Raw genomic sequence first — 19,628 nt, forward strand, 5'->3', positions numbered from 1 at the left:
TCCATGATGACAAAAATCATCTTGTTCCTTTTGTAACTGTTCTGCTTAGTCCTGGGTCTAAAATATTCAGCAAATGTATACTGACAGAAAGAATCTTGTTGAGCAAAGCTAGAATTTTCACATAAGACAAAGAGAGGAAGACCCATATATATACTAAAAATTTTACAAACAGACTACAAATGCTGAGTCTGTTAGAGCAGAATGAAGTAATTACGGAGCAGAAAAGATAGTTGGTATCTCATAATAAAGGGCTAACATAAAGCATAAAACCTCTTGCTCTCTTTTCTCAGAGGAGTTTAGAGTATGGAACTCATCAAACTTAAGTACCAAACGATCAGGATGATGAATCTGCAGCTATTTGGCGATATTGTGAATTACTGATTATATATGTAGAATGGAATGATCACATATTGGGAATGTTTGTGCTTCTTTCTGTAATTTCTTTTTAATTAATAAAAAATTAAAAATAAATAAATAATGGGGGAACAAATGTTAAAATAAATTTAGTATGAAATACTAATGAAAGCGAGGGATAAGGGGTATGGCATGTATAATCTTTTTTTTTCTGCTTTCATTTTATTTCTTTTTCTGTTATCTTTTTATTACTTTTTCTGAATTGATGCAAATGTTCTAAGAAATGATGAATATGCAACTAAGTGATGATGTTGTGAATTACTGATTATATATGTTGATGTTTTAGTTCATTTGTTAAATTTTTTTAATTAATAAATAAATTTTTAAGCAAGTCAAGCGCCTGGCCTGTTATTTATATATCTCCTTCTTGTGGTAATTAGAGAGACTTCATTTTCTTTCACAGTAGTCATAATTAGAATTTAATAGAAACAAGGCACACTTCATTTTTTTAAGAAACCTGCAATATTCATGTGCTTTGAGGTATATTAATCCAATAAGTTTCAGCTCTCTGTGCCTTGCTAAGGTCTTAGTCATGAACAAAACAGACAAGAAGAATATATTCAAAACATTCTAGTGGGTCCTTTCACTTCAGTGACATCTGGTACTTAATGCTTTGTTGTTTTCTTTTTCCCATAAAGTTAGATATTTCAATAAAGATGCAGAAGGAATGTCAATTATTTTATTATTTGAAGGTCCTTTCATAAAATATTTTCATTTGAGGGACTAGGATTGTTTCAGTGCCTAAACCACTCTCTTTGGAAATTACATTAATTCTTCTAGGCTTCTGAGGTGAACTATTATATTAGAGTTGCTCCCAAAAGAGATAGTACTTTGGCACTGACAACAAAGATGTTGTTTTGTTGAAGCTCAAGGCCACCATACTCTATGAAGCCATGCATAATCACTCTGCCAATTCAGGGTCTCCTGTTTCTGAATTTCTCTACTGTATTTAAGGCTTCCATTCAACAAATATTTATTGACTACTTGCCATGTCCAACACACTTTCCAGGACAGAGATGAAACAAACCAAGATCCTGTCCACAAGGGTACTTATTAGAGGAGATAAACCATGTACCTATTAACTGTAACATAAGGAAGAGAATATGCAAAAAAAACAAATATGGTAGTTAAAAGTGGGTAAGAGGAATATTTGTGGGAAATTTTTCGAATACATTTCTACCTCCTTAAGATACTAAAATGGTGTTTTGAAAGAACATCCTATGTCAAGTTGATTCTGGGGAGTGCTAGGAACTGTGGCAAGCTGGAAAGCACTTGTTTCTTTTTACCAGAAGCAGCCACTCCTCAACTCCAACTAACTATTCCATGCAGGGGAGCAAGCCTAATGCTGCTGTATCTTACAATCTTTCAAATGTAGCGATGAATTTGAATTTTTGTGTTAAATTTGCAATTCATTCAAAATAGTTTAGAGTCCAGTGCAGCCCCCACTCTGCTCAGGCCAAACTAAAATATATGCAAGTTAAATTTGGCTTCTAAGCTGCTGGTCATTCATTCAGCACACTTATTAAACCTACCCCTATATCGGGTTCTGTGTGCTGTGCTGGAGTACAGAAAACAGTGCTCCTGCCTGGAGGGTACAAACAGGGCAGAGGAAATTGACAGAAAACAGATGATGACCATTCTCTGTGTGTAACTGGCATCTCAGAGCACTACACAAGCACAAAGGAGAAGAAACTCAGTTCTGAGGGATTAATGAAAACTTCAAAGAAGTAAGATATGAGTTCAATCTGGAAGCACCAGTAAGCATTTTCCAAGAAGCCATCTGGGAAGGGACAAGCAAAAGGAACAGCATTTGCAAATGCCAAGAAACATGAAAGTATCTCTCCCCATGAAGACTGCAAACTCTGCCACGGCAATGCTATACCTCTTTGTTTCCCTTTGGCACGCTTGATTCAAAGCCAGGCACAGAAGACTCTCAATAAATAGTTCTTGATGAATTGGGAGGCTCAAGGATGTGAGATATATTAACATTAAGTAGGTCCCTTTTGATCTGGTGGGATTATCACAATATTCAAAGGGCCTAAAATCCTTCATTTACTTAAACACACCATGGTGTAACAAGGCTTTCATGTTAGGAAGAAAAGGAAGTTAAAAATCATGAAATTCCCTCTCCCAAGCTACATGTAGTTAACCTTCAACTGCTCACAGGCTGATTATCTAGTAATGAGAAATTCATATTCTTTGAAGTTTCTCTCCTTCCTCTTTCATTCCTTTTTCCTCTTGTTCTCTGATCATATTGCCACCATCAGAAAATCAGTTAGGAGCCAGACATCCAGATCATCCATTTTGCTATACAACAATAGCTTTGATGTAAGAGCTGAAAAAGGGCACATAAGACCTATAAGAGATTTTTGCATTTTCTAAGAATTTTGGCCATCAAATGCTCTGGTTCCCATTACTGTGGACATACTGAATCAGCTAAACATTTCAAAATCCAAGAGGACTGATGTTTCAGACTGCCTTGTCAATAAAAGGATATTGAATCATAACTCCTTTCGCCATAAAAGCCACAACTCCTAAGCAGAAACAAAATTTCTTCACTTAGGCTGTGGACAACTGCTACTAGTTCCCATGAGGGCCAATACAACTAAACACTTTCTAAGAGGAATGGATGTGATTTCAAACTATGTTTGTCTGCAAGCAACAGAGTTTGGAGATTTGTATTATTTTGTGCTATGAGCAAGAAATGGAAACAGAAAAATACATTGCCATTCAACTTACTATGAAGAAACTGTAAGAAATAATGTGCTAGCATAGGAGGTGAAAAAATATTCTACCTCAGTTTTCTGAAGGCTATAAGTCTATCAGGATTAAAGGAACAAAAGGGAAAAAAAATTTCTTTTGCAAACTATTTCATGGCACATCAATTTTACCCAGGGAAAATATTTTTCTCTTTTGTTACTCCCTCCCCAATCCCCAATTTATACAGTCCTCTGCAGTTTCCCCCAACATCATTTACTAAATATATCATAATATATTCTTTCCCTGAGGCCACCATTTCAAGAGACACCTTCCCCCAATCTGGGAATATCTCAAATAAATCATCCCATTTAGACTTTCTTCCCTCAATATATTTAGTGCTGGAAACACATTGTGAAAGTAATCAAAGCAAAAATTCTACTTTGAAATGTCAACATATTTGGGGTGTAGGCTTAAGGTGCAGAATGACTCCTGAGGGCAAAATCAATCACCACTTTGGTTTGTTGAGACTCCAGAACTATTTTACAAGTGTTTTTGTTAAAATAATAGCCCCTTTTCCTTTCTTCCCCCCCAAAAAACTGTGCCCAGCACTTTCCATTTTCATGTGGTTTTGGAGGAAAATTCAATCCATATATTTCTGGTCTTATTTAAACTCAGATCATTACAAATTTTAAGCACTGCTTGTCCTGTAGCCAAGACCCTTGGCTATCTATGTAAATACATTCCAATCTTGGAGAACGAGAACTTGTTTGAAACTCAGTTCCTCAACCATGAGGCAGGGTTATGTTGTGAAATTCACATCTCCCTATTTCTATTACTTCCTTCTAGGCCAGAGGTTAAGGAACTTTAGTCTGTGGACCTAATCTGGCCCACAGCCTGATCTGAAAACTAAGCATAGGTTTATATATATTCTTTTTTTTTTTTTTTTTTTTTTTTTAACATGGGCAGACACCAGGAAGCAAACCCGGGTCTCGGGCATGGCAGGCAAGAACTCTGCCATTGAGCCACTGTTGCCCACCTAGGTTTTATATTTTTAAAGGGCTGTCAGAAAACAAAAACAAAGAATAATGTGTGGCAGACACGTATGTAGCCACACAGCCTAAATTATTTACTACCTGGCCCTTTACAGGAAACATATGCCAACACATGATCTAGGCAAATAGACATCCTCCTATCGTTTAACTCATTCTCAAATTTCTAAATACAGTTAAGACAAATTATAATTCAAGCAACTCACAAAATAGAAGAAAGTTTTTTTACATTTGATTTATCTTTTCAGGTACTGTCTTAGTTTTATGTTCACTCAGAAGCACACAAAAGACAAAGATTCAAGTGCAAAAGTTTATTTGAGGGTGATACCAGGAAACACTGATAGTGGATTGTGCAGTGAGACAAGACAGGGAGGCAGGCAATAAAGAACTTTTTATCAAACCAGTTATTTATGATGAGTAAATGAAGTTTAAAGCTATAGGGGAACTTCAGTCAGTGAAGTCTACTACCTCATAATGACCCCATATCTGAGGTAAGGAAGTTGGAGCATTAATATACCAACTCTCATCAAGCAATGGTTGAGGGCTGCTCCTAGAAGATGATAAATCTTCCCAGAGTTTTCAGATTGCTGGCACATCAGCAGATTGGCCTCCAGTCATCAGTGGAAGCATTTGGGCCAAAAGAGGTGATCGCCAGTGGATGAAAGTCTGCTGAAAGTATGGCCTGAGAAGATATGGGTGAGGCACTGACAATATATGCTACATTCCACCTCTTGTAATATGTCATATTTTAAATGAACCCCACAAGTCACTACTTCTCAAAGATGGTCACAATTACTAAAACAAAAAAAAAATTTATGAGAGGAAAGAGAGTGAGATAAATTAAAATCTCTCCTTCACAAATGATATTTTTCATCTCTTTTCTACAACCCATAACATATCTCCCTCACCCTAAACCAGCACTTTTTTTGGTTTACATTGCTTAATCCCTAAATGTTTAAGCTTCTGATTAGCAAGCGCTTAACAGTCTGTAACCACTGTGCTTATTTGCCCATTCAAAACAAATACTGGGCGGGCCACGGTGGCTCAGCAGGCAAGGAACCAATCGAACCCGGGTTCGATTCCTGGTGCCTGCCCACATAAAAAAAAAAAAAAAAGTCTTTAAAAGAAAACAAAAAAAAACAAAAACAAAAACAAAAAAACAAATACTGGGATTGAATGCACCTAGAGGTAGTACAGCAAATCTGCTGAGTTCCAGACATATTCCTCCCTGACCTATTACAGAGTAGCAGTTTTTTCTCTACATGATAATCGTGGACATCTATCCTTGACAATATAGTGTAGTCACTCAATTCTTGACCCACTTGTCCAATTGCATGAGGAGTCCATAATGTCCAGGTTACAATCCTGAAATGTCCTCCATCTACTAACACTGGAAACCTGGACTTCTAATTCAGAAGAGACTAAATTTGGGGAATAGGAATCTCAAATCTCCTGCAGATATCACTGGGAATGACCATAAGGGGACCATTCCTACTTCTACATTTTGTTCTTTCTACCCAAGTTCTCAAGTTCTCAAAGCCACAATACCATATAATGGCCATTGGCTTAAACTACATATTACAACTTGAAGGATAGTAGCCCCACCCTGAAGGGTATCATCACTACACTAGCTCCTTAGCTATGCTTTAAGAGGTCATACTAACAACTCTAACAAGTAGCACCTTCTAAGCGGGTAGTATACGATAGGGCCAGTGGACCCCAAGCTCATGTGCTCCTTGTCACACATCTTCCTCCCTTAAAAATAGGTTGTTTTATCCAAGGTGATTCAGGGTCCTATGACAATAAATTAAATAATAATTATATATTCACTCTGTGTTCTCAGATAGAGAGCCAGTGGTCCCAGTGGTCTATCCATACCACTCTATTCAGGGAAGGCAAATCCATACCTGGAACATATATACCAATATAAGAAATAATGGATTTCTTCCTTCTCCAGGTGGGAGAGGTCCAATGTAATCAATTTGCTACCAACTGATTGGTTGATTTCCTCAAACAGTGGTACCATATTGAGGGCTCAGCATTGGTCTGTACCAATGACATTTTGGAAAATCTGCTATAGCAGTTGGATCAGCATTGGTGAAAGGGATTCCATGTTTTGAGCCTATGAGTAGACTCCATCTCTGCCACCATGGCTACTTTATTCATGAAATTCTTGCGCAAGTATTACTGCCAAATCAAAACCTTCTGACATCTACTGGACAAGTCATCTTATTCAATTTGGTTTTTCAGTGCCTCCTCTGTGGTGGAAACTCTTTGGTAGGCATAAATCTGAGACACACAGATCCATACACTTTATGCCCACTCTCATCGAACTATTTACATGCCCCTTTTCTACATCTCTTTGTATCCAGTCTTCCAATGTTGTTACCTTCAGGCTCCTGAGCAATTTGCAAAGCCATTCACCATTTGCCCAAGAATTTATATCTTTAACTTTAGGGCACATCTCACTGTACACAAAGTTGATGGTCAGGTGTACTGCTCAAAGCTCTGTCTACTGGAGAATTTCTGCTCACCACCATTTTTGAAGACCACCCATGAATATGGCTGTAGTGTAGCAAGAGTCCATATTGAACCAACCCATTTGTGATCTAGGCCTGGAAAGTTTCTTACCCCATTAGCTGGTCATTGCAAACTCTCTGAGACCATAGTATGAGCTGAAAAAGAGGCATCAATACAACAGGGGTAGACAAAATGCAATCTGGACCACCTGTTCACTCAGCTGTGCCCTATGGACCTACTCAGGCAGGATCCTGAATATACTATTTCCATCATACAATGGATTGCTACTATGCTTTCCCTAGTTTATTACTTAATGGGCAGACAATATCCAACTCATGATGGGCAACTCCAATTGCATAATAACTTAATGTCCTCTATGAATCTGAAGACCATGCCAGGAGCTACATTTCAAACAATGACTACTATTCTGCTGCAGATGGCATGGCTTTGCTCCAGAGGTCTGTGCTATTGCCTTCCTACTGGAGCCTGCCAGAGACCCAGCACAGCATCTTTCTCTATCACAGATACCTCTAATGACTTGGGATCTGTTTAGTCATGTGACTCAATTGGCAGAACCACTTGTACTGAAAACTGACAAACTGCTGTAGAGACCTCTCCTGCTCTGCATTCCATTCAAAATCATTAGGCTTATGAGTCATGTGATAAATGAGTCAGACTAGCATTCCTAAATGTGCTATAGGCTGACACTAAACTCTGCCTACCAAATCTATGCTTATCTCTTAGTGGTAGGAGATACAAAGAAAAGGATATCCCAACATGTGCCCAGACCTCGAAATCACTAAAAACTTCACTCACGTGCCAAGTCCCTGATTTTTGGTAGGGTTTATTTCTCACAGTCCAACAGTGTGCATGTATCTTACCAAAGATTCCAGAATACTTGCTACATTCTACTTTCTGGATCCAACTGATATGGTATTCCAATAATAAAATGAGCAAGATACCACAATATTAAATTTTCAACAATAATATGCCCCCAACTTTAGTATAAACTCCCATCACTAAGTACTTAGGGAATAATTAAAATCCCCAAATTAAATTTCTGTGGATGTGAAAGGCCCCACATAATTAAAATCTCAATTTAAGTTATCTTGCCTTTGTGAGTTAAAAGTCCTAAGAAATTAAAGTTCAAATTCATTCTCCCCAGTTTCTTCTTCTGATACTTGAATCTCAGAGGAGTTGTCAGGACCTAGATGGAGTTAGGAGTCCTTTAACAGTGAAAACAGGCTCTCACTGGAATGGATATAGTTTCTTGAGGACCTCTGAAGTTAAATTAGTACCATGCCAAGTCTTTATTGTGCCTGAATTTCTAAAGTTCAATTAGTTAGGGTATCCATTGGTCTTGCACCCATTACATTTAAAGAGCAAGCCAGTTCCTTGAGTAATTTGCTCACGGTCATAGATTACCTAGTAAGTGACAGCACCAAGATGCTGCCCCAAAAGCCTGCACCCTTACCCACCCTACTCTCTTTACCAGTTTTAGTCTTGCTAAGATGACAGTTAATCTATTCCAGATGTCCATAATATATATATTTGGACTTTAAACTTGAGAGGTTAAATTTAGCACTATGTGTGTGGCACTATATAATCACCATATCTTGAGGGGAAAACATATTTTCTTTTCCCTCAGAGGATAATGCAGTTTTCCTTGAAAACAGCAACTCCTGTCACCAGATGCTACTTGAGGAAGATATCTTTTCCATCTGATGTATTTAAGACCTCCGAATTTACATTTCCCCTTTGAGTCCCCAGATTCTGATATTCCAGGACTGAACTGAGCATAGGTTCTTATCTAATGACACAGAATCCACATTCACTTGTGAACAGTCACTTCACTGTTAGGGCTTTTTTTTTTTTTTCCTAACCCTTAATAAAGAATTTCTGAGGTCTAAGAATCAAGTATCCCAGGAAATGTTTTTCCCTCATTCATAATTAAGTAACCTAGGGTCAACTTGAAACAAAATGGTAGTTGATGACTTTTAAGCTCCAATACAATCCACCTAAATCCAACCATAACCCTGTCATATTATTTCCCAGACCCTAAATTTTGGGCAGCCAACTGGGTGCTGTCTGATCAGATCTGGTGTTAAAATTTGAAACCAGACCTTCACTGGTATCCTGCAGCACATACAGCACTCAGCTGATTTTCACTTTAAAAGTAGAAAATGCCATTCTGCTTTTACTGTCTAAAAGGCATGTATTTAGAAGTATACGTCTCCCTATATTCTAATATATGCCTCAGCTACACTTCAGTGGCTCATATTCAAACAACAACCAATACCAGGGCACCCTAGCCTGCTAAAATTGTCTCCCCACATGGGCACTGCTTACAGGAAGAAGGGCTTGCACACTGTCAATGGGAATCTCCCTCCTAAAAAATGCAGGCTACACATGTCCAGTTTCTCCTTCTAATTCCCCAGTCATGTAAGTCAGCCCTACTCCACCCCACCAAGTGAAGAGTGAGTGAGGAAGATGAAGAGAGGCCACTCCTCTATACAAAAGGAAACTCTAAGCTGGGGACTAAGCATTTTCTCCTGAAAATGACTAGGAAGATTGATTCCTGGAAGGAATAGTAGAAAATGGTTTTGTTTTTGCTTGAAGATTTAAAGACCGTAACTGGAAAAAAAAAAAAAAAAGAGTCCCAGGTGGGGCAGGGGGTAGGGGGGAGAAAAAGCACATGGGATTAGGTTAGCATCTATGGGAACCAATATATTCTTGCTTTAAATCACACATACACATATACACCACCCCAACAGCTGGTATAAATTCAATTAGAACTCTACAGTATTCAAAGGGAAGGAGAAAAAACAAAAAGTCAACAATCAGTTCTCCCTGATTTTTTCAAAACAGGCAAGGTTCGTGTAACCAGAAGTCATGGAAAAAAGCTTCTGCTAATGAATCAAAAGATGATATTCATGATCAAACTTACATCATCATGTGAGAATTACTAAGTCCCCTACCCTCTCAGATACCTTTTTGTCACATGACAAATGAAGGTATTAATGCCTTCTCTATCTACTTTATAAGCCCAGAGTAGAAACTCAAATGAAATAAGGAAAGGTTGTTTTTTTTTGTAAAGCATAGAATGAGCCATCTTTGCTCATTAAAATACCTCTTTTGCATGCAAGGGATAAGTTTGGTTTCTTTGTTGGTTGCTCAGGTAGTTGGATAGTTGGTTGGTTTCAGGGGGCACTTGCCCACTTGCCTGACCTAGCAAGAAAATCCAATTCATTTCTAAATCAAGGTTTTTTGACCACCATGATTCCTATAGTGTATCTAATATTCTGTCTCTTTTTCCCTTTCCTTGGAGTAGACCTAAGGCTAGGGTGACTTCTGACATAGTACTAGCTCTTTGTTTGCTTTCTTAATCTCATTGGGTACCATCTCAATTTTTTAATTTGTTCCCCTCCTTTAAGAATAAAGGCAATAAAAATAATAAAAAAGGTAACCACATTTAGTAGATATCAGACACTGTGCCATATAAATAACCTCATCTAATCCTCATAACAGTTTTAAGGGAGGTAGTTCCCTATTTTATATAAGAGAAAACAATGACAAGTTATCATTAATGAACTGTATACAAAAAAATTTACCAAGATTTATGGTAGATCTGCAGAAAAATTGTAGAGTCACTGGTTCTTCTCTTGTGGAATCCATTCTTAATCTCAAGTACAGCCTCACTAGCTCATAAACTAAGTCCACATGGCCATCTAACCTGCCCCCCTACTTCTCATTAAGTCCTTATAATAAGCCTGTACCGTTAAGAAAAGGGAAAAATGATATTTTTGAAGGTGTCTACAATTTGAGCCAAAAGGACAAAAGAATTCCCTCTGAGGAAAAATTGTTACTTTGCTTGGGATGCCGCGTTTATGAAATGTATAGCCTAATCTGGAAGAAGGTTAATAACTAATGAACTTCTCTGTTCTGCCTAAGAAAGTAACAGATTTCCTTTATAAGAGTACAAAGAAAAAATTGTTTTGTTTTGTTTTCCTCTGCTCTGGTTTGATTTACTTTGGGGGACATACCTTCAAGAAGTCAACAGCAATGAGAGGATTCTCAGCTGATGAAAAGGATGAGTCCCAAAGACATGGAAGCAGGCAGCATAGAAGAAAGTCTTCAGTACGCAATTTCCTGTGGGAAGAAATTGTTGATGAACTAGTGAAACAATGAAGATAACATTAATTTAGAAATGCATTCAATTAAGTGCAATAATCTCCTTCTCCCCCCACTCCAAACGTTCAACAAAAGAAGTTTGTTATCTGCACCAATCCTTGTATTAATCATGCTTGGGGGCATGATGATAAAGAGCCTTGTTTATGCTTTGTGTAAAGGGGTGTAGAGAGATGATAGAATTTACAGATGGAGGATAAATAAGTGGTCAAGGGGACATAGGGTGCAAGACTGGAATAAATGTTGACAGATGATAAATAACAAATGTAAGAATCCACCTACTCTCCACCTAGAGGGCCCTTAAGAATATTGGAGAACAATGTTCTGGAGCAGCTAGAAGGAAAAGTCTGAGATGATGGTATAGTAGCCCATGACAAACTCGGGGGTCTTTCCTGTAACTAGTTGTTGAAGAGTGCTTTGAAAACTATTGTTCTTTTCTTTCTTTGCTTTTGTATTAGGGTTCTCTAGAGAAACAGAATCAACAGGGAACACTCACAAATATAAAATTTATAAAAGTGTCTCAAGTGACCACAAGAACATAGATTCCAAAATCCACAGGGCAGGCTGTGAGGCCGATGATTCCGATGGAGGATCTGGACGAACTCCACGGGAGAGGCTCACCAGCCAAAGCAGGAAGAGAGCCTGTCTCTTCTGAATCCTCCTTAAAAGGCTTCCAGTTATTAGACTGAGCATCACTCATTGCAGAAGACATTCCCCTTGACTGATTACAAATGGAATCAGCTGTGAATGCAGCTGACATGATCATGATTTAATTCTATGAAATGTCCTCAGTGCAACAGACAGGCCAGCACTTGCCCAACCAGACAAACAGGTATCACCACTTGGCCAAGTTGACACATGAATCTGACTATGACATATATATATAAGTTGTAGAGTCTAGGTGTCTTAATTTCAGGTCCCGGATTCTTTTCAATCCATTATGTCCCTCTCAATAATTTAATGAATGTGAAATAACTTTATACCCTGTTATTCTCTATTCTAACATAAGATATTTTTATTAGAGTAACAGAAATCATTGTTACTCTAATGAGTAACACAAAAGAAAATGAAGTGTCTGTCCCTCAAAATATAGTTCCTTATCTGACTTTCTGAGGCATGCAAACATTCTCAAGAGAATCTGGTTTATTTAGAAAAGATTTACAACTATATTTGACCAGAATGACAATTTTTAAATCAAATATATTGGATAATTATATTAATAGGAACCAAAACTAATCAAATGTTGTGATACAATTCCAGTTTTAAAAGAAAATATTTCTATATCTTGATTCATGAAACTAAGTGCGTGGGATGATTTATTAAACAGAAGTAGAGATTAGAAGTTGAAAGTAAGCTTACATCCTGTCTTAGATGGGCCCAAAGAAATTGAAATAGGGTCTTAGCAAGGTCCAATGATAGAAATTTATACTATGCCTTAATAATACTGTTTAGATTGACCGGAAAGATAAAATTATGTTACAGCAGCTCTTAAATGAGCAGTTAATAGATAGAAATGGAAGTCTGAAGATGAAGTTTCATTATCCCACAAACATCTCTTGGTATCCACTGTGATTCAAGATATAGGTTGTGGGTAAAGTGGTCAAAATTAGTTGTTACTTCTTCCAAAAAGCTCTGATAAAAAGAGACTTACTAACTTGATATATTAGGCTAAGATAATGGAGAATTTCCTCTCTGGCCATTGGTCCACCAATACATGATAATTCTGGTTCATCTCATTCCATCCCTCAGATGTCACATGATTCAATCCCTTCCACCAACCTCAATCATTCAACAAGCACTTATTGAATATCTACTATGTGCAGCAACTCCTGCCACTTAATTGTCTGTCTGCCTTTTCATTTTGAATAACTTCTTCATCTTCTAGTATAATGCTTGGCCTCAGAGCATGTTTCCCACATCCCAATTTGTGGTCTTTCTTTTACTGAGATGATAGACTTCTCTGAGAACAAGCATTAATTTAAAATTCAACTTTATTCTTACTCTCAGCTACAGAGCCTTCTTTCTCATCTTTGCCTGCAAATTTTCATTAAATGAAAAAATCTTGTACCTTGGTGATCATTTAGTCTAATCATTTAATCTTATATGCAAGAAGACTGGGACCTAGAGATATTAGGTGATTTTGCCAAAGTTACACAGCCAGTGAGTGACAGGACTCCTTTTACTAAACAAAAACCTCTCTCATTCAATAACCTCCACAGTATACTGTGGTAGGCACTGCAGAAAGAAACGAGAATAAGGAAAACACATTCCCTAACCTCTAGGGCCTTACATATGAGTAAGTCAAGAATGCACATAGCCACAATTAGCAGTATCACAGGATGCAAACCATTTCACAAAAACAAACAAACAAAAAAACACTGCTATGGATTTCAAAAGTAAAGACCTCAGTTCAGTTGTATTTAGAGATTATTCATGGACAAAGAGGCAATTAAGGCTAAAAGTGTAGACAGATGTATTTTTGTTATTTCTAATTACAAGCAAAGAAAACCCAACTCAAACCGGCTCAAATAATTACAAAATATTTTTGCTGATTAATACAAAATTCAGAGGTATAGCAACCTTCTGCATTGGTTGGCTCAGAGGCTCAATGCTGTCTTCTGTTTATGACATTTCTATTCTGCTGCGCCCAATATCAGTCTCTACATATGGTTGTTTCCCCTTATGACCAGAAGTTGGTTCAGCAGCTATTGGGGTTATATGCTTCCCTATTCACAGAAGAAAATAAGGAATTGCCTCTGCCACAATCATGAATCAATTTTTTTTCTTTTCCTGATATAAGGGAGAGCAAAAGCAAAGGCATAGAGGGAGGAAAGCTTACAGTATGAGTATCTGAGTGTGACTGACTGACCCTCAACAATTAATCCACATTTCTGTGGGTGGGGACCTTTGAAGATATATCATTAATTAAAGTGTGGTTCAACTAAATCAAGGTCAGCCTTAATCTGCATTACTGAAGTCTTTCATAAGCAGAAAAAATTCTGAGGCAGTGAGCCAAAGGAGCCAGAAGTCTAAAGTTAGTAGAAACTAGAAGAACAGAAACAAGAGGAGACAGATTAACACGTCACAGGAGGCAGAAATGCAATCCAAGGAACCCCAAGGATTGTAGCAAGCCAGCACCAGACTGCTATGGACTTCAGGGAGAAAGCATAGCCTTGACAATGCCCTGATTTGGGACTTCTGGACTCCAAAATCACGAGCCAATAAATTTTCGTTGCTTAAGCCAACCCATTGTATGGAACTATTATAGCAAAATACGTTTGCCTAGAGCTTTTAATATATATATATAAGGAAATGGTAAAAAGAGTGAGAGGAAAAATTGTAATGATAGACTAGTCCACACTTTTAAGATATTTGATCATCAAGGTGAGTTAATTAATTTGTTAGTAAACTGAGGATTATTGAAAGTTTTGAACAAGAGAGGGATGATGATCAGAAAATTACTTTAGAAAGATCTACCTGGCAACCATTTTCAGAACGGTTTGGAGTAAAAAAAAAGAGCAGTTAGGTGACTAATATATCATATTTAATGCTAAAGTCCTGAATTAGATAGGTATAATAAGAAAAAAAAAGTTAGATGTAACATTAAGAAGATAGAATCCAAGAGTGTTTTTTAAGTTACTAGATGTAAGGAAGAAATAATGTCAAAGTTGAAAATAATCAGAATCTGAGAAGGTAGACATGAGAGTTGGTTGAAAGATGTTGAAGAGAGAGAGATAATGAGTTCAGTTTCAAAATTCTAAGGAATTATGTGGAGATTTCCAGTAGGTAGACAGAACTCAGTCCGCAGGAATTGGGAGAGAGGCAAGAGTTGAATCAACAGGAGCTTACCAGTGAGTGTGAAAGTACAGGGAGAGTCCAAATATAAAATACAAAACCTCAGGTGGCTTCTACAGCCTATGAACAAACTGTGGACTAGGACCTGAGGAAGGTTACTTAGCATGCAAAGAAACATAAGGACAACAGAAGTTACAGGAGGTATCAGCAAGGTTACTTAGCATGCAGAGAAACATAAGGACAACAGAAGTTACAGGAGGTATCAGCAAGGTTACTTAGCATGCAGAGAAACATAAGGACAACAGAAGTTACAGGAGGTATCAGCAAGCATTCCAAGATGTGGCTTAGAGTTGACAGTATAAAGGTTAAAAAGAACGCAGAATGAGAAAAAAGCCTCTCAAATCTGGAGATTTTGAAAGTTTCAGCTGACATTGCAGAGAGAATATTCAGGAGAAGGAAAATGGTAAAATGAAAGGAGTGAATGAATTGGGAGATGAGGAAAGTTTGATGCTATCTCCTTGTGCTGTTTTGAAACTGTTGCGTACTCCAGAAAAGCCACGTTCTTTAATCCTGATTTAATACTGCTGGGTGGCATCTTTTTGATTAAGCTGTTTCCATGGAGATGTGACCCACCTAATTGTGGATGGGACCTTTTGTTTAGGTGGTTTCATGGAGATGTGTCTCCACCCACTCAAGGTGGGATCCTTTAAGAGGCAATCATTTTGGAAAAAACTTCAGAGCAGACAGAATCCACAAAGCCAGAGACCTTTGGAGACACAGAAGGAAAATGCCCCCAGGGAAGCCTTATGAAATGCAGAGAGAAATCGAGCAGATGTTGGCATGTGCATTCCTAGCTGACAGAGGTGTCCAGAAGTCTGAGACCCCAGAAGCCAGCAATGTGCCCTTCCAGTTGACAGAGGTGTTCTGGACAGCATCAGCCTTTCTTGAGGGAAGGAAACCTCTTGTTGGTGCCTTAATTTGGACATTTTCATGACCTTAGACCTGTAAACTTGCAACGATATATTCCCTTTTTAAAAGAAATTGTGTTTCTGTTATATTGCGTTCTGGCAGCTTTAGCAAACCAAAACACTCCTATAGGCTTCCCTACTCTGCTGGTGCTTCTATAACAAATAAGAGCAGCCATACTGTGTCCTGTATATCTCACATCGGTCCCCAAATGCCTAAAAGGCTGTCCATGCCTGGTCTACCACTGGGTCACCAGTATATGGAACAGAGCTGGTTTTCCAGATTTGCAAGGAAATGGGGAGCATAGGGAGAAGTTTGATTAGATAGAGCAGGCAAAAGGAAAGCACCGGTATAGAGGAAAATTGGAAATGTACTGAGTGTGAAGATAGCACACAGGTGTTAATCTTGGGAAGGAGGCACACTCAGGAATGCCTCAAAAAAGAGAGAAAGTAGGGAAAAAATGGAGACAGAAAAGGGATGTTGAGGGACTTTCCTTGGGCAGCCTCAATTCTCCTTGGATCATCGAGAGATGAGACTGGGAGGAAGACAAGACTAATGATGCAATACCAGTCAGAAGTAAGGTCAGAGCTGGCCACTGCTCCGCTACCATTCCTGAATAGAACTGCTGTTCAGTTTTATGGCTTTTACTCTTTTCTGTTTGTTCTATTTCTACTGCTCTCTTCAGAGGCACCTCCACATCCCTCCAATGATTTTAATACCCTTCCTCATTTAAACACTTCCTATTTGGGGTTTGTGGGTTAGAGATCTAAGATCCTCTCCTTGTGTGACATTTAGATTTCTGCTTTGATAAAAGGTTATCTTTTCATTCATCACCATTAAGGCCACAGGGTTTGCTTTACCAGCAGACCAGGAAAAATGTCCTGGATAAGGGTGCTTAGACATGGGTGCTACCCTGGACCCTCCCTAACTCAAAGGTATTGGATCAATAGCTTAGCTTGTCTGAGCTTCAGCTTCAGCATCCAATATTAGGACACTGAACAAAACCATCACAGTTTTATCTAACCCTCCTAGTCTGTGATTCTAGAAGCAATTCCAGTGTTGAAGGTTGGTAAACTCCATCAAACCCCACATGGAAACCACATCATCTCCCTTACTAGAAATAGGTATTTGGGGAATTGGCCTTGAGAACTTTTTAAGGACTCTTTTATTGCAAAGATTCTGCAATGTTTGATAAGGTAGTTGGTAAGTCCTGGGAAGGTATGGTCAGAAAAATGCTTGGCAGGAAAAAGGTGTCATTCAGGAAAAGCACCATTGATTTTTAAAAAGTGAATTGTAGCTTTCTCCTCCCCTTTCCTTTGTAAACTGTGATTAGGTTGCACTTTGCTCAAGTTTACAGTAATGATACCTTACACATCTCAGCACTGTGCATTCTGAAGAGAGGGCTTGAAAGTATTTTACTCGAGTCCTTTCCTAGCAGGGTGCACTGCCAACCCTTCTGCTTTGTCCCTCCTCCATGATTAGTTAAGCAGCAGGAATTCTTTTCAGGGCAGGAAAGCTAAGGAGGCAGCTCTCAAGTATGTTCCATCAAGAAGCACATTCCCACTGGCATAGATGTAAAGATGTCCTGAGAAAAGAAAGAAGAGAGCACTCCCATAGACTGAAAGCCTAAGATGTCCCAGATAAGGTATGCCTTATATTTTCTCCTGGTTCAAACCTCATTCCTTACAAATGACCACTAAATACTCTAAGACAGGCTAACCTGATACTATGTGGTCCCCCTCTACTAGGCTTTTGCCTCCTTTTTTTCCATTTGACCCTACAGTCTCTATTGATGAGCCAAATGAAATCACCAATTTGAAAGGACTCATGACAAACAAAATGGCAACACGTCACAATTTGGAATCAGAGCAGCCACTGTTTCAAGGCTGACTGCCTCTATTCTAGGGGTCAGAAGCAAGGAGAAGTGAGAAAAGCATTGGATTTGTAGTCACACAGGACAGAAAAAGGTATGAAATGGAAACTTTGATGGCCTCAAAATTGTGTCAAAAGTCAATGATACTCTATTTTGTTCTAGATTTTCCCACAGTTCTCCCACTGATGTTTTTTCTGTGGCACTCATCCTTTTCCATGTCACCAAGAATTGTGTATAAATAAACCTTCCTTATTGTTAAGTATAGAAATGTTTCCTACACTTGAAGACAACTTCACCGACCTCAAAGGATTTTCAGGTGTTTTATCTCATCTGATTTACATGAGTATGTAGTGAAGTTCATTCTCCCATTTTGCAGATGAGGAAGATGAAGTACAGAAATGTTAAATGAGTCAGTCTAAATCATTGACCCAGGAGACATTATAGATAATTTTTGAAGGAGCAATTATAAAAAAAAAAAATTCAACCTAATAATATTTTAGGTAAATATTTATAGAAGTCTAGCATACATACAGAAAATCAAAAGAAAAAATCACAAGTGAACAGCTCAAGGAATTTTCACACAATAAATACAGCAGAGATGCCAGCACACAGATTAAGAAACAGAAGATTACCAGCACTTCAGAAGTCCTGCTAATGCCTCCTTCCAGTCATTACCCTGGGTATCTGTGGGTGACCATGATCCTGGCTTCTACTACCATCCATCAATTTTGCCTGTTTATAAATTTTATATAGAAGGAATCATATAGTATACTATTTTGTGTTTACCTTATTTTACACAATATTATGTACATGAGATCAATTTGTTTTTTTTTTTGTATAGCTATAGTTCATTCTTTCTTAATTCAGTTTATGAACATGCAAATTGTGTTTACCTACCTTATCTCTGATGAACATTTGAGTTGTTTCCAGGTTTGGGATATTATGAATAAAGCTACTACGAACATTCTTGTACATGCCTTTTAGTGAACATACATAATTTTCAGTTAGGTAATCTAGGAATAGAATTCCTGGGCCATAGTGTTCAGCCTTAGTAAATAAAGTGTTCAGATTTAGTAAATACTGACAAAGAGGTTCCCAATGTAAATGTATGAAGTGTCATTCTCACTGCAGTGACTGAGTTCTAGTATCCCCACATCTGAGCCAACGCAGCATTGTTCATCTAGCATTGTTTATCCATTTCATTTTACCCATTCTGGTGGCTGTGTAGTAATGTATCATTATGGTTTGAATTTGAATTCCTCTGAAGATTAATGAAACTAAGTGCCTTTTCTTATATTTATTGGCCATTCATAAAGCACTTGTTCAAGTTTTTTGCCCATCTCTGTATTATGTTGCTTCTCGTTGATTTATAGGAATACTACGTATACTTGATATGTTTTCAGTTAAGTATTACAATATACCATTAAAATATTTTTAAACAAAATTTAAAATGTCTTTTTACTTCTAAAACTATATTTCTTTCTAATGAAAAAATCTAAGCTGGGAAGGATGCAATGAGACAAATATCCTCATACACTGCTGGTGGCAATTTAAATTGCTATAACATCTAAGAAAAAGACTTTGGCAATATACATCAAGAGCCTTAACATTATTCATACTTGTTGGTCCAATAATATCAATCTTAAGGAAGTATTCGAAAAAAGAAACTATGATTTATGAACTGAGATGTTTTTGCAAAGTTATTTAATATAGTGAAAAATTGGAATTTTTTTTTTTTTTTTTTTACATGGGCAGGCTCCGGGAATCGAACCCGGGTCCTCTGGCATGGCAGGTGAGTATTCTTGCCTGCTGAGCCACCATGGCCCGCCCAATTGGAAACATTTTAAACACCAGATTCTCTGGGGATAGTTAGATAAATCATGTCATAGTTATAGACCAGAATAATATTCACATTCTGCCTTAAATTAAAATATAGCCTTGTAGAGTATAGCTTTGGCTCTAACAATAAGTGCAAATAAGATGAGCTGCAAAATCATAATTTTTAGAAAACACATAAGGGAGCTGAAGACAATAAAACTTAAGTGAACTTAATTATAGAAAAAGAGAGCCCTTTCTAGGAAAGAGATACCTGAGTGCTCTCATCCTTACAGACGGACTGAAGA

At 37.8% G+C, this 19,628-nt stretch overlaps 1 long non-coding RNA gene across 1 annotated transcript in view; it reads right to left on the minus strand.

The window, feature by feature from the left end:
• The window catches only part of LOC143661044 (uncharacterized), a 98,630-nt gene that overhangs the window by 54,393 nt on the left and 24,609 nt on the right, over positions 1 to 19,628 (minus strand). The window contains exon 4 of the long non-coding RNA XR_013164396.1: positions 10,727 to 10,832. This is a non-coding gene — a long non-coding RNA (uncharacterized LOC143661044). The remainder of the gene's footprint in view (positions 1 to 10,726; positions 10,833 to 19,628) is intronic.

This window comes from Tamandua tetradactyla, chromosome 2, assembly GCF_023851605.1.
Source record: "Tamandua tetradactyla isolate mTamTet1 chromosome 2, mTamTet1.pri, whole genome shotgun sequence".
Lineage (NCBI taxonomy): Eukaryota > Metazoa > Chordata > Mammalia > Pilosa > Myrmecophagidae > Tamandua > Tamandua tetradactyla.